The 13,981-nt window shown below is 40.4% G+C and overlaps 1 protein-coding gene and 1 pseudogene across 2 annotated transcripts in view; one reads left to right on the top strand and one right to left on the bottom strand.

The window, feature by feature from the left end:
* Positions 1 to 557: 557 nt before the first annotated feature.
* LOC109925240 (gap junction delta-3 protein-like) overlaps positions 558 to 13,981 on the top strand; it is a 31,773-nt gene continuing 18,349 nt past the window's right edge. The window contains exon 1 of one of the 2 annotated variants that reach the window (XM_048614724.1): positions 558 to 636. The gene's annotated coding sequence lies outside the window, so the exon portion shown is untranslated. Of the gene's footprint in view, positions 637 to 712; positions 966 to 13,981 lie in introns of those variants that run through there. The other variant, XM_048614723.1, reaches the window with a different exon arrangement.
* On the bottom strand, positions 7,319 to 7,531 carry LOC125486616 (annotated as a pseudogene).

Below are 13,981 nucleotides of genomic sequence, written 5' to 3'. Positions count from 1 at the left end.
GATTTTAAGGCGGGAGTTTTAATTGTACCATCCTGAAGACTGAAACGTTCATTTCTGGGAACTGGGTTTCAGTTTATTCTTGAACGAGCTGAGGAGGCAAAGGAGCATCAGATGCAGTCGGATTGGCACGGTGCGATTCAACAATTGAAATTGTGCACTTGATATTTCTTACCAGCTCAATGCAAACTTGCTCAAAGCAATTTTTTTGTTTTGCTGTCTCTTTACATTAAGGATTATATCACAATGCTTTTCCTTATAAAGATCGCTTCGGCGGAAGATGCAGCACCAGCCTTGAAGTTTCATTCCTCTTAAAGGGATTTCGAAGAGTTTAAGTTGAAGTTTAAAACTGAAAACGCCTTCTGTTGTTGCGAACTGGCGTTTGAAACGGATTCAGTGAAGCAAATTGCTGGATTGGGGGGTGGGTTAGGGAGAGGTTTCCAAATCTGCATTTTTGGGGGCTTTTGGAATCGCCCATTACTAATATAAACGTGTTAATAATGGACATGGAGTTGGGGTGGGAGAGAGTGAAATCATTTGTAACCCGGTTACAGCTAGAGGGAGTGCCAAGACATTGCAAGGTGGTTCCTGCAGTGGAAAGTTTTGCTTGTCATCGAAAAGTGAAGTGCAGGCCACTCGGTCAGTTACTTTCCATGTGTTTGTTCTTTTTTTGTACATTTTCCTGAAGCTTTTCGGGATACGAGGAAAGGCGCGATTGATGGACCCAGGCTTCTTCTGGACAGAGCGATTGTGATACAGTTCGTTTCTTCCACCCCCCCTCCCTCTCTTTCTCTCTGTCAGTGTTATTTTTGGAAAGCTCATGTCCCTCCTCCGAAGTTTCAGCTCAGCAGCAGGTTGTATTTCACAGGCTCCAGCTGATGGGAACCATGCCTTGTCACTGCGCGCCGCCGCTGGGGAAGCAGCAGAGAACCTTAATTTGAAATTAAGGAAGAGAAGTTCAGCCCAAGGTTAGCGTGAAAACCCCTTCTTTCTCTTGCCTGACCATTGGAGTGAAGTCAAAATAAGACATCCTTTAAAAATGTAGCTTTCGAAAATCGCGGGAGTTTGTTTGAAATCTATAATAGCAACAATTTTAGTTGTCATGGTCTAGTTATATTTTATAAGCAGTAATGTTAAAGTAATTCTTGTGGCTCGATTCCTCACCTCACTCCCAATTTAGAATGGTCTAGAGTACCATGCGCTTGTGAAATAATTATAAATCTCCATTATTGTGCTTGTTGGGAGTTGGGTTTGGTGGTGTGTATATTGTGGAGTTGGAACACCAAATTCAGGCTCTTGTGTTCTGAAGTAACTGGTGCTAAAATGGCTCTTTACTGGGTGCCCTTTGGTATCTTGTCAAAGTGGTAACTTCACATATATGTCAACAGGTTGTTGTTGGTAATTTCACTCTAATCGGGCAGGTGCCAGGGCAATGGGCATCACAGCCAACCTAGATCTTGGGCTCACCCAGCATCGACATAAGCTGTTTCCACCAGATGTCACTAGACAGTAATTAGCAGCTGAGACGGTCTAAATATTTTTCTTCGCCCTGTTCGGATGTTTCTGATAATCTTGCTAAAGTTTAGCTAAGTTAGCACAATCCACTGATCTTCCTAAATAAAAACCAAAAGAACTGCGGATGCTGTAAATCAGGAACAAAAACAAAGTTACTGGAAAAAGCTCAGCAGGTCTGGCAGCATCTGTGAAGGAGAAAACAGAGTTAACGTTTCGGGTCTGGTGACCCTTCCTCAGAATCCTTCCTTGCCATTGATCTTCCTGTCCTCTGAAGCTCAGCTACTCATTACCTCAATAAGGGGAGCTAATTATTTTGACATGTTAATGTATGATTACTTGTAAAATCTGATTTGAACCAAGATTTTGAGCGAATATGATTGAGTAGTCTATCTTGAGTAATTTGAAAACTAATCAGGTCAAAATCACCATAGTCTTAGCAGACCATAGGGCAGCACTGTCATTAGAGAGAGATGACTGCTGGTGGTTTAACCTGAGGGTCACCACGCCTCAGGTGAGAGGAGAGTTGAGAAAGAGGGTCCTCCATGGTAACCTCAGCCAGTGTAGGAGTTAAACTCATGCTGTTTGCATCACTCTGCTACGCAAACCAGCCAATAGAGCCAAGTTACCCCTAAAACCGATCACAATAAAGAGTATTGATAGTTTAATGACCTATCACTAGACAGTTTGATTCTGAGACACTCTGTCAAATAATATTCTTGAAATATCTTTGGCCCATGAACTGGGACAGTGCTAGGCTATTCAAGTCTGGTCCTGGTCTCTGTGAACTAGCGAAATAAGTGGCCTTGCTGTTGAGTTGGGAGTTAAAAAGGAGCCAGGTTTCTTTTTCATACTTATATCCAGTTACCAGAGCTGGAAATTGATCATATTGCAAGAATTGAGCGTAACTGTGGTGCATGTATAGTCAAAAGCTGGCAATTTTTAAAAATGTAATTTCATTATGGAATGGGCATGTTGCTGGGAAGCTAGGAAATTGTGTGGAGTGAATTGAATTGGCTGAAGACTGACTTCAATCATGATGGGATCTCAGAAAGAGTCTGAGATGAACCATTCACTTGGCATTGCTGGGTGAAGACTTGTAAGCACTTCAAACCTTGTCTTTTGCCTCAACATCATGCCTCCACCTCCCATTACTTATTTAATTGTTCACCATCCTTCGCAACAAAACTATAGACTTATGGGATTGATTAGCTGTTTGTTATATGCTGGTTCTGCTGTTTAACATGCATATGGTCCTGTGTCGTATCTTCACCAACTTGTCACTTCATTGTGTATAGCTGGTATTGTTCTTGTTGAATCATGGTTGATACGCTGGCTTGATAATAATAGTGGATTAAGGAATATACAAGATCTTGAGGTTATAGGGTGTAGTGGGTATAATTTTGCTGCTAATGTCCATGAGTTTCTATTGACTGCTCAAGTTTGAGCTGCTAGATCTGTTCTCAGTCTGTCCCATTTAGCACTGTAGTCACACCACACAACATGTGAAGATGAGATTTTGTCTTTAGAAGGACTCTATGGTGCTCACTCCTACAAATAGTCATGTACAGATGCATCTGTGTCAGGTGGATTGGTGATGAGGTACACTAGGGCTTTTCCTCATGGCTTCTCTCATCACCTGCCCTGAGCCCAGACTGGTAGATATGTTCTTCAGGAATTTGGCCAAAAGGCCATTTCTGATGCCCATTACACATGAAGAATGGACATTTGGACAATTTGCTCTAGGATCTCCAGGCTAATTGAACTATACATTAACAAGTCTCTGCCTTGAGTGTAGTATAAGTAGATGGATCAGACAACTGGAGATAGGAAAGCATTATAATCCCATTTAAAGTAAACACTGAAGGGTCTGTTTCGGTGTTGTACGACTCTATGACTACCAGTTTTATATTGAAAGGGCTTTCCTTGTGCAAGTTCAGTCTAGAAAACAGTTGAAACTATGAACCCAGGGTATTTTTCATAAGATGCGTGTATTAATGTTTAAGGAACAGCATTAATAATAATTAAATATGCAGCATACTTTAAGAATGGGTTTACTGGAAGCTGGTGGAGCTGTGAATTTGACAGTTCAATTTCTTAAACAGCCAATAGATCTAACAATTGAAAGACAAAATCATAGAATAGTTACAGAAGACAACCACTTGCCTCATTGTGTTTGTGCCAGATCTCTGCAAGAGAAATTCAGATAATCTCACTTCCATGTCTTTTCCTTGCAGTTCTACAATTCCGTTCTTTTTACATCATTATCCAATTCCCTTTTGAAAGCCACTATTGAAAATGCCTCCACCATACCCTCAGGTGGTGCATTCCAGAGACTAATCACTCACCGGATGAAAAGGATTTTCCTTTGTTGCCTTTGATTCTTCTACCTTTAATTGATGTAATCAGATTCCATAAAACCATAAGAAATAGGAACAGGAGCAGGCCATTTGGCCCCACAAGACTATTCTGCTAACCAATAGAATTATGGCTGACCTGACATTACTGATGTCCACTTTCCTGTCCTTTCCTTATAATCCTTAATTTCCAGACTGATCAAGAATCCACCTATCTCAGTCTTAAATATACACGAGGAGTCTGCCTCCACTGGTCTCTGTGGCAAGGAATTTCAGGGCTCACAACCTTCTGAGAGAAGAAATTCCTCCTCATCACAGGCTTAAATTCCTGACCCTTTGGCCAATGGGCAGATTCGCTTTATCTTTGCTGTCTAGATCCCTAGTGATTTTGAGCACCAAATTTCCTCTTGACCATTTTAAGAAGAAGAACCCCACCACTTCCAATCTGTTCACAGAAAGCATCCTTATTTAAGGGTTGAACAACATCTGCACAATTTGACTTTGGTATCAAAGAATTGTATTGCATAGAGAATGGTTACAAGTTGTGCAAACAATTGTTTAATATAGATGGAAGTCTATTCATACATTATGCTAGAATAGAAATATTTGCTTCCATGGCATGTTGTGTCTCAACAAGCATCATATAGGATTGACACCAGGTCTTGTCCTCGTCTGAGGTCCGCAAGCAAGCATTGTCCTGCACTCTTGTGGTACACCTTGGTCTTGTTTTGCTCCTGAATCCACTGATATGAGACCATTTGTAGCTGCACCAAAACTAGTCAAAATGCATGCAAAGTACCGCAAATGCTGGAAATCTGAAATAAAAACAGAAAACATTGAAAATACTCAGTGAGTCAGGCAGCAACTGAAACGAGATAAAACATTAACATCTCAGGTCAGTGACCTTTTGTCAGAATCAAGCTGAGATGAGATATGTCACTACAGAATGATGATTGAACATGGGACTTTCCTGTTTAGTATCAAGTATCACTCCAGGGTGTGTTTGCTGGCTGAGCTGTCACGTACAATCTGGTTCTTCCTAGTATAATCTAGATTTAAGACTATGATATTAGGGATGATATGCTATCAGTCTTGTTTATTGTTATAGTTAAGCAATAAGCCTTGGTTGTACTTTACTGAGGGATATAAGAATAAGAAGATTTACTGATTGAAAAGGCTATATACATGTGCTTAACTCCCTGGTACAATGCGTTATTAGTGACACAAAGTTAGGCAGCACCGTAGATAGTGTAGATGATAGCACAAAATTACAAAGGGTAAATGAGATTAATGGCCGAAACTATGGCAGGTGGAATGTGAGCATATGTGAGTTTATCGATTTTTGGTCTGATCAGTGATTGATCAGAATACCTTTTAGAAGGATGAAGTTAGATACAGTGGATGTTCAAAAAGGCTTAGAGCTTCAGATGCATAGATCATTAAAGTGCCCCGAGCAGGTGCAGAAAATAATCAGGAAAGTTAATGGGATGCTGGTGTTTATATCTAGAGGACTGAAGTTAAAGGATGCAGACATTATACTGCAATTATACAAAACCCTGGTTAGATTCCACTTGGTGTACTGAGAGCAGATTTAGGCACCACAACTTAGGAAGGATGTATTGGCTTTGGAGGGAGTGCAACATAGGTTTACAAGAATGAGACCTGGACTTCAGCAAATTAGGCCAATTTCTCATGAACTTAGAAGGTTAAGAGGTAATCTGATCGAAGTCTTCAAGGTATTAACAGTAGAAGACATGGTTGACAAAGGTATACCATATCCGCTGGTTGGGAATTCTAGAACTAGGGAACATAGTTTTAAAATTAGGGCCAGACCATTTAGGAGAGATGTTAGGAAGCACTTCAACACTCAAAGGGTGATAGTTGTTTGGAACTGTCTTCCTCAAATGGCAGTGGATCTGGATCAGCTGTTAATTTTAAATCTAAAATAGATAAATGTTTATTAAGCAAAGGTAATAAGGTATATAGGCAAAGAGTTTTGAATGGTGGAACAGGCTTGAGGGGCTGAATGGCGTACTCCAATGTACTTATTTTTTTAAAACGGTCTGAGATAACGAGAAGTGAAGGTTTGATAATCCGTTGTTGAATTTGATAGTGAATCCGGAAGACTGATTTCTCCAAGAGTTTAGTGAATTGCCACAAATTGAGTTAAGAACAAGCATTTCTATATTTTTTGTAGAGTCACTGTATTTTTGGCTTGTTTCAGATTAATTCTGAAACAATAGATACTTGATTTGGAGGCAGGGAGAGGAAGAAAGCTATTTATGTGGAATTTTTTCTCAACAAATTAACTAGATTGATTTGAGTCCACAGGAGGGTTTATTGTACTTTATTTGTGAATGGTGCGGACTTGAGGGACCAACTGATTTTTAAAAGAAATGTTTCAATGAATTATGTGGATCCTGAAAATTTTGGTGCTTTCTATATCTTTATGCAACGCTCTTGGATATGAACTAACATGGAAGCTGCTGTTGTACATTATGTAAGGACAGGAAGCTTAGGACTCTTACTTAAGGGCAATCTTATTCCAAATTTCAGTTAATACCGGTTAACATTTTGTTGAGGATGAGCCTTGGCTCACTTTTGCCCCTGAGCTAACAGCTGTTGGATCAACCCTCATTCTGGAGATTTGAACACACAACTTTATCTGATGTTCCAAATGCTGTTACTGTCAAACATGCTGCCTTTTGGATGTGGCATTAAACAGAGATACACTGTGCCCTCTCAGATGGACCTTAATGATTTTATAGCACTAATTAAAGAAAAGCAGGTGAGTTTTCCCTGATGTCCTGACCAATAAGTATCTCCCTCCAACATCTCAAAAACAGACTATCTGGTCATTGTTGACTGTGGGACATTTTGTGTACAGATTTTGGATGTCAGATTTCATGACCAACAGCGTACAATTCAAAAGTAGTTCATTGGTGTAAAATGCTTTGGCACACAGAGCTACAAGATCCACAGGAGATGTGACAGGATGGATGCGGATGGTTGATAGGTTGAAACGTTGTTTCCCCATTGGCAGCATTTAGAACTAAGGGGCAACATTTAGAAATTAAGATTTCCATTTTAAAACAGAGATGAGGAGAATTTATTAGTCTCTGAGGGTTGCTAATCTGTGGATTTCTCTTTGAATACATTCAAGGCAGAAGTAGAAATGTTTTGAGAAGGAATTCACAGGTTTTCATTGTGGATGGACAGAAAAGTGGAGTTGAGACCACAGTCTCACAATCTTTTCACGTGGCAGAGCCTGTTTTAAGAGGCTGAGTAGCTTACTCCCTCTCCTAGCTGTGTTCTTGACCATTTCCCCAACAGATGAAAATGCCTTGATAAAGGCAAGTCCTTATTTAATATAAGAGTTTCTGATTCACATCAGGCTAGATATTTTCCTAATCAACTTGTCTGGAGAGGTTACTACACACCTGTGGAGCAGTTGGGACTTGACTCTAGCCTCCTGGCTCAGAGCTAGGGACACAACCCAGTGCACCACAAGAGCCCCAAGCAAGCCCTTATTCCATTTGCCTGCTCCAAAACTCCATGTAATGTATGGTCCCCAGATAAGGGACATGTCAGATATTAAACTGGAGAAGAACAGAAACCACGTTTGATCTTAATTCCTGTGTGCTACCCTGGTCAGTGACAGCCTATTGCTGATGCTCCCATCAGACATACGCAACTTCGAATTTATTTTGTTGAAGTAGAATTTGTTGAGTTGTAACTTTTCCGAGCAAAGTTAATTTTAATGCCCATGTACTGCACTGGGGCATTGGTGACTGTTATCGGCCTGAATTAAATTTGTCGAAGATATGCATTCTGCCTGATGGCTTAGTTTGTAACGTGCAATGTTCTGCTTCCCATGGCAACTGACTTCCAGTGACAGACTTGCGTTCTAATATTACCTGACGAGATCCATCTTTTAACTCGGCTGCATTCCCACTACTTTGTTTACTGAACAATAGTATAAATAACCCAACAGTGCACATGCAATGCAGTAGTTCGAGAAGGCAGCTCACCAACACCTTCACAAGGGCTACTAGGGATTGGCAAAAAAATGCTGATCTTGCCGGCAACACCCACGTTCCAAACAAGCAACACAATATAGGAATCTTAATGACCCAGTAAACCACAAAAATGAAGCCAGTACTGTTTGTAAATGTCACCTGAATTCTGCAACCAAATGATGGCTTCACTAGCATTTTATTTCTTTCTCAAACTTAATTTAGAATTCTTTCTCCTTTTTGTTAGTACAATTACTCCCTTCCCACACTTACACACACCTTATTCAATGCTGGCTGAGGCATAATTTCAGCAAGCTATTGAACCATGAGATGAATTACAAATGAGTCCAGTTCTGTCCAACATTGTACTTCTGAAAGGAATTGTTGGATAACAAAGAGGAGAAGAAAACCTGGCTAATTCTTTCACCTACCTTGAAATCCTGTGTATTGAAGTCAACTATTGTTCTTGTTTAACATCCCTTCAGCCTAATGTGCACGTAATGTGGAGCAGATCTGGCACTCCACAGGTCTGCATAGTTACACCTTCCCCATGAGTTAACTGCTGACACATCAGTAATCAGGGAATGCATATAATCCGTTTTGTTCTGGACCTTCCTAGAGGAATCTTCCTTATTGGTAATGGTTCCACGGGGTGAATATGCTGACGGTGTCACACCCAAACTGGCATGTGATGTTTTCAGAGTAGAATAGTTGGCATCAATCTATGGGAACATCAGTGGTTCATTATCCAGGTGCATGTTTTTATTTATGATTTTGACCTGATGCTTAACCTTTACTTGTTTGCTCATTCTTTCTTGTGATCTGGGTGTTGCTAACTAGGCCTGTGTTTGTTGTCCAATCCTTTTTGAAGTTTGCTGTGGGTAATCGTCTTTAACTGCTGTAGTCCTTAAAGTGTAGGTACACCCAGATTGTTCAGGAAGGGGGTCTCGGGATTTTGATCCAGTGATGCTGAAGAAACAGTGGTATTGTTGTAAGTTAGGATTGTTTTGCCTTTGAGCTGAACTTGCAGGAGTGATGTTCCCAAGCACCTGCTGCCTCTCTCCTTCTAAGTGGTAGAGGTTATGGGTTTAGAAGGTACTGTCAAAGGAGATGGTACAAGTTGCTGAAAGCACATCTTGTAGATGGTACACAGTGCTGCCATTGTAGCTCGGGAGTGAAGGGAGTAAATACTTAAGATAGTGGATGGGATGCCAACCTGGGCTACCTTGCCCTGGATGGGTTTGAGTGTTGTTGAAGTTGCAAACTATTCACGTGGGAGTATTCAATCGCAATCTATGTGTGCCTTGTCGATGATAGACAGGCTTTGGGAGGTCAGGATGTGAGTAACTCGCTTCAGAATTCCCAGTCGCTGACCTGAACTTATACAGTTGGCAGTGTGTGAATCACTGGAATCACCCATCAATTCATTGATTCATTATTTTGCTGTCTACTGAAGATTCTGACTCAGGAGTGAGTGTGGATATTGCTGATAGATTAGATTTTGAGATTGTGACAAAGTCTTCAGAATTGTGAAATAGCTTTAATTACAAAGCTTGCAATTACAATGCACAGTCAGGAGTGCAGCTTCCATTGGAAGAAAACCAATGGTCACTAAGTAAATTGTCACTAACTTCACTGAATGTCACTGAACTCCACTAAATCCGTTGAATGGATTGTCATCTATCAGGAATGTTGCTGGAATTGTATCCATTCTGGTGTACGCACTCTTATCTTGTTCCAACTGAACTGAATATGGAGGTTAGGTGCTTTTTGGTCAAGAAAATATCCATGATTTCAAGCAAAGTTCCAAAATTGTAGATAGATAATCAATACCCAGGCTGGTTCTGTATCCACTTTATCTGTCAATTGATTGATTTTTGGAATATAATTGAGATTAATATTATCAGCATAGATTTAATGGCTGTGCACTGACATTGTTCCCCATTGGCTTTGATTGGAGGAGTAGCTTATGTAGTTTCCAAAATAAAAGTCGGTATGAATAACGAATAATTCCCTGATGTCTGCATGCTTACTTAAACTTACATGCATATTTTTAACCCTACATTTTCACACAAATGGAATAACGTCAAGTTGATTCCCCTCCCCTTTCCTTTGGAATAAATACTTCCTCCCTGTCTGCAGAGCACAGTTGCCATGTTGTTTCTGCTGTAGAGTTATGTAGGTTGAGTGGATAGCCCTTATTTCAATCTCTCCTGGTCCTCCTGTCTTTCTGGGACCAGGCATTTCCCAGCAGTCAACCACTCACAGTTCTAAAAATAAAATCAAAAGGTTTTCAGATGAGCATTTGCCATGTTCTTCAGCAGCCCTGATTAATTTAAAGGGATATGCTCTGAGTTCAAGGCTTTGGCTGAATCAAAAGATGAAATGTTTGAGCCCTAGTTCAGCCACACCAACTGGTTGGAGATGAGAAGGTGGTCTCTAAGCATTTGGTTGACATCCAGCAGGGTATTCACATCCGGAGGGAAGGACTGCTGGCTCAGAGGTAGAATTCTCACCCCAAATTAGAAGGATTGAGGTTTGGAAGTCCCCTAACCCCACCCACAGACTGCAATCTAAAAAAAAAACAACAAAATGAGCCATCGTGAATGAATTTAACTGAAAGCAATTGTGAGAATGGATCAAATGTGTAACCTCTCAAATCTGCTCAGATCCAAGTGCCTCCAAGTACTGCACAAGACTCCCTTTTCTCATTCAATGATTCTGTACACACCTTGTAGAAATAAAAAAAATTGCACGGTTAACAATATAACCCCTGTTTACCTCTGTAGTATATATAAACCAACTCCTCTGTCTCCTTTTTTTTGTGTGTAACTCTGCTTTGATCCTGTGAGACTTTGTTCTCAATCAAGGCTTGTCTCCTTTTTCCAAGCAGTGAATTGGGGTCAAGGTTCAGAATCAGAACTTATTGACAAAATCACATCTGTGACAGGATTAACTGCTGGTTTTATATTAAAAAAAGACACCTGTTTCATACCTGGACTTTTGATTAATAATCCAAATAGGTAACGGGCTCTCCTTTTCTTCAAAAAAAAAGTAACTATGTTGACAGTTGGTGAGTAATCTCCCTGCAAAAATCCAACTTTCGTTTGTATTGAACATTAAGCTGAAGTGTACTGTGATAATTTTAAATTTCCCAACCTTAGGCAGGGTTTTACACACCTCCATTGGAAGAACAGTTCAAGGTATATAACTAAAGAAAGTAGTTAAAGCCCTTTTTCTGTTACTGTGGTAAGCTGTTTCTTTTGTTTCAGAAGCAAGGTATCTCAGTCAGCATTCTCTCTAATTTTCTTCAGGGCTGCAATGCTATCTGAGGTCCATGCACAGTACTAACCTCTGGAACCAGAAGTCAGTGCAGAATTGGTGTGCCACCGCTGAGGAATGTGTATAGAACTTTGAATCAGTCGCACCACGTAACTTAGAGAGGACATTCATCTCAGTGTGACGAAGCAACTCAGTTTGAAAGTTCCAGGCAAAGAGTGTTTGGTGAAAACTCTGAATGGGGTTTTTTGAGGCTGAGAAAGTTTGTGCTCAGTTATATGATAAATCATGGAATGGGCTATCAGATTCTCATGACTGGGCATTGAAGCCACAGCTAAGTCAAACCGTTTGTGGGATAGAGAAGGGTACTCACTGCAGTGTTTGAATACTGTAATGGGATGCTGCTGGGGTTAATGGGTTTATATTTTAACAGTGTGTTTCAAAGTCTTTAAATGTGTCTTATATGTAAATAGTTTGATATATTCCAGTTTATCTTCATTTCTTTCCTGTGTAATAAGTTTGTTTTATTGTTAAACCTGAATCTGCAGTATTTCATGTTTGGTTTCAATGAAAGACTACCTCATCAAGGCAAAGGATAACAGAATATGGGGAGAGAATGGAAACATGAGACTGAGTTGGATGATCAGTCATGATCATGTTGAATGGCAAAGCAGGCTCAAAGGGCTGAATGGCCTATTCCTCCTCCTATTTTCTATGTTTCTGTGTTAAAACCAAATTCAGAAAGTGATCTATCAAGTCAGATTTCAATCTGTGATCTGACTTGTCCAGAATAACATCAGGCTGGATCATACAACAAAATGATTAAGTAGTTATTTAAAACACATTAAGATGATAGGACAGATTATGCGTCAAGGCGGTAGCGTGTGAGAGCTCCCAAACTGTGGTGTGATCCAGGGCAAATACATCTGCAGTAAGTTTTCAGTTTGAGGTGCTGCAGCTTAAGGTTGATGAACTGGAGGCCACTATGACACATCAGGGAGTGGGAATATTACCTGAATGCCTCTTACCAGGAGGCAGTTACATCCTTCAGGGATGTAATTTGAGAAGGCAGTGGTGTAGTCAGGCAAATGTCCTGCAGACATGTGTTTGAGCTCCACCATAACAGACGGTGAAGTTTGAATTCAATAAAATCTGGAGTTAAAACTAGTCTAACAGTGGCCATTCCAATTTCACGATATCCTTTAGGGAAGGAAATCTAATGTCCTCACATCGTCTGACCTGCATGTGACTCTAGACCCACACCAATGTGGTTGAGTTTGAACTGCCCCCTACTGGGCCACTCTGTTGTATCAAGCCAGCACTTTGATGTCCCTACATCTCAAGGTCTGCAGTCATTCAGGAAAGCAATAAATGCTGGCTTGGCCAGTGATGCCCACCTATCAAGAATAATTTTTTTAAAACTGGTCAGGAACAGGCAAGCATGACTGCAAGTGATGGGAGGTTCAAATCTAAGTTGTTTGTCAGCAATTGTCAATGATTGATCATAACATGATCAAGCTTCATGTAGTATTTGTAAGAGATAAGCAAATATTGGATACTAGAATTTTGGATGTAAATGAGGCAGTTAATGGATGAGACAGAGACTGTCCACAGTAAACTGGGAAGCTCTGCTAATAGGTAAGAAAGCTTAGGAATGGTGGAAGCTGTTCAAAGAAACATTTGTTGCAGTTTGTACCCATGAGAAGGAAAAGCTCCACCTCACAAAAAAATGGACATCTGAGGAAGTAAGGGACGCATAAAATTAAAAGGCAGGACTTGTAAAGATGCAAAAAACAGTACAGATCCCACAGAGTGGGACAAACACAGAGACCAAAAAAGGGCCACAAAGTGACTTATAAGCGTGGCTCAAAAGGGTTATGAAAGAAAACTTGAAAGGTGTATAAAAGACACTAAGAGATTTTATAGCTATATAAAGGGAAAGCGGCTGGTTAAGAATATTATTGGCCCACTGAAGGCTGAGACTGGGAATATTGTCAATGACCACAGGCAAATGGCAGACATGCTAAATGATTATTTTGTTTCAGTATTCACAGCAGAAAAGGAGGATATCTTGCCGGAAGTCCCAAAGAAATTAACAGAGGATTGGGGCTGGGTCTAAATAAAATTAGCTGAAGTAAATAATCGATAATGGGGAAATGAATGGAACTGAAGAGTGACAAATTCCCATGACCTGATGGCTTCCATCCACAGGTATTAAAGGAGGTAGGAGAGCACATTGCCAATGCTCTAATCGTAACCTTTCAGAGTTCCATGGATTCAGATGTTGCACTTGTGGACTGGAAATTTTCTCATGTCATTCTGCTCTTTAAGAAGGGCAAAAGTGGGAAACCAGGAAATTATAGATCAGTTAGCCTGACATCTATGGGTGGGGAAATTGTTGGAGTCTCTAGTCAAGGATAGGGCAACTGATCACTTTGAAATATTTCAGTTAATCAGAGACAGTCAGCATGGATTCATGAATGGTAGGTCATACCTGACAAACCTCAGTGTTTTGAAGAGATGATAAAGGTGGAGGACAGAGGTAAATCGATGGATGTTGTTTATATGAAGTACTAGAAGGCTTTTAATAAAGTCCCACACGAGAGACTGTGCTAAGGTGGAAGCCTATGTCATTGAGGGCAAATTCCTGACATTGATGTTGATATGACATGCATCAACTATGATCATATTCAATGGTGGAGCAGGCTCAAAGGGCCAAATGATCTACTCCTGATCCTGAGATAGTAGGAACTGCAGATGCTGGAGAATCCAAGACAACAAGGTGCAGAGCTGGATGAACACAGCAGGCCAAGCAGCATC

Source organism: Rhincodon typus, chromosome 30 (genome assembly GCF_021869965.1).
Source record: "Rhincodon typus isolate 14 chromosome 30, sRhiTyp1.1, whole genome shotgun sequence".
Taxonomy (NCBI): Eukaryota; Metazoa; Chordata; class Chondrichthyes; order Orectolobiformes; family Rhincodontidae; genus Rhincodon; species Rhincodon typus.
The sequence above is the reverse complement of the archived record's forward strand: the minus strand, read 5'-3'. Positions and strand labels throughout refer to the sequence as shown.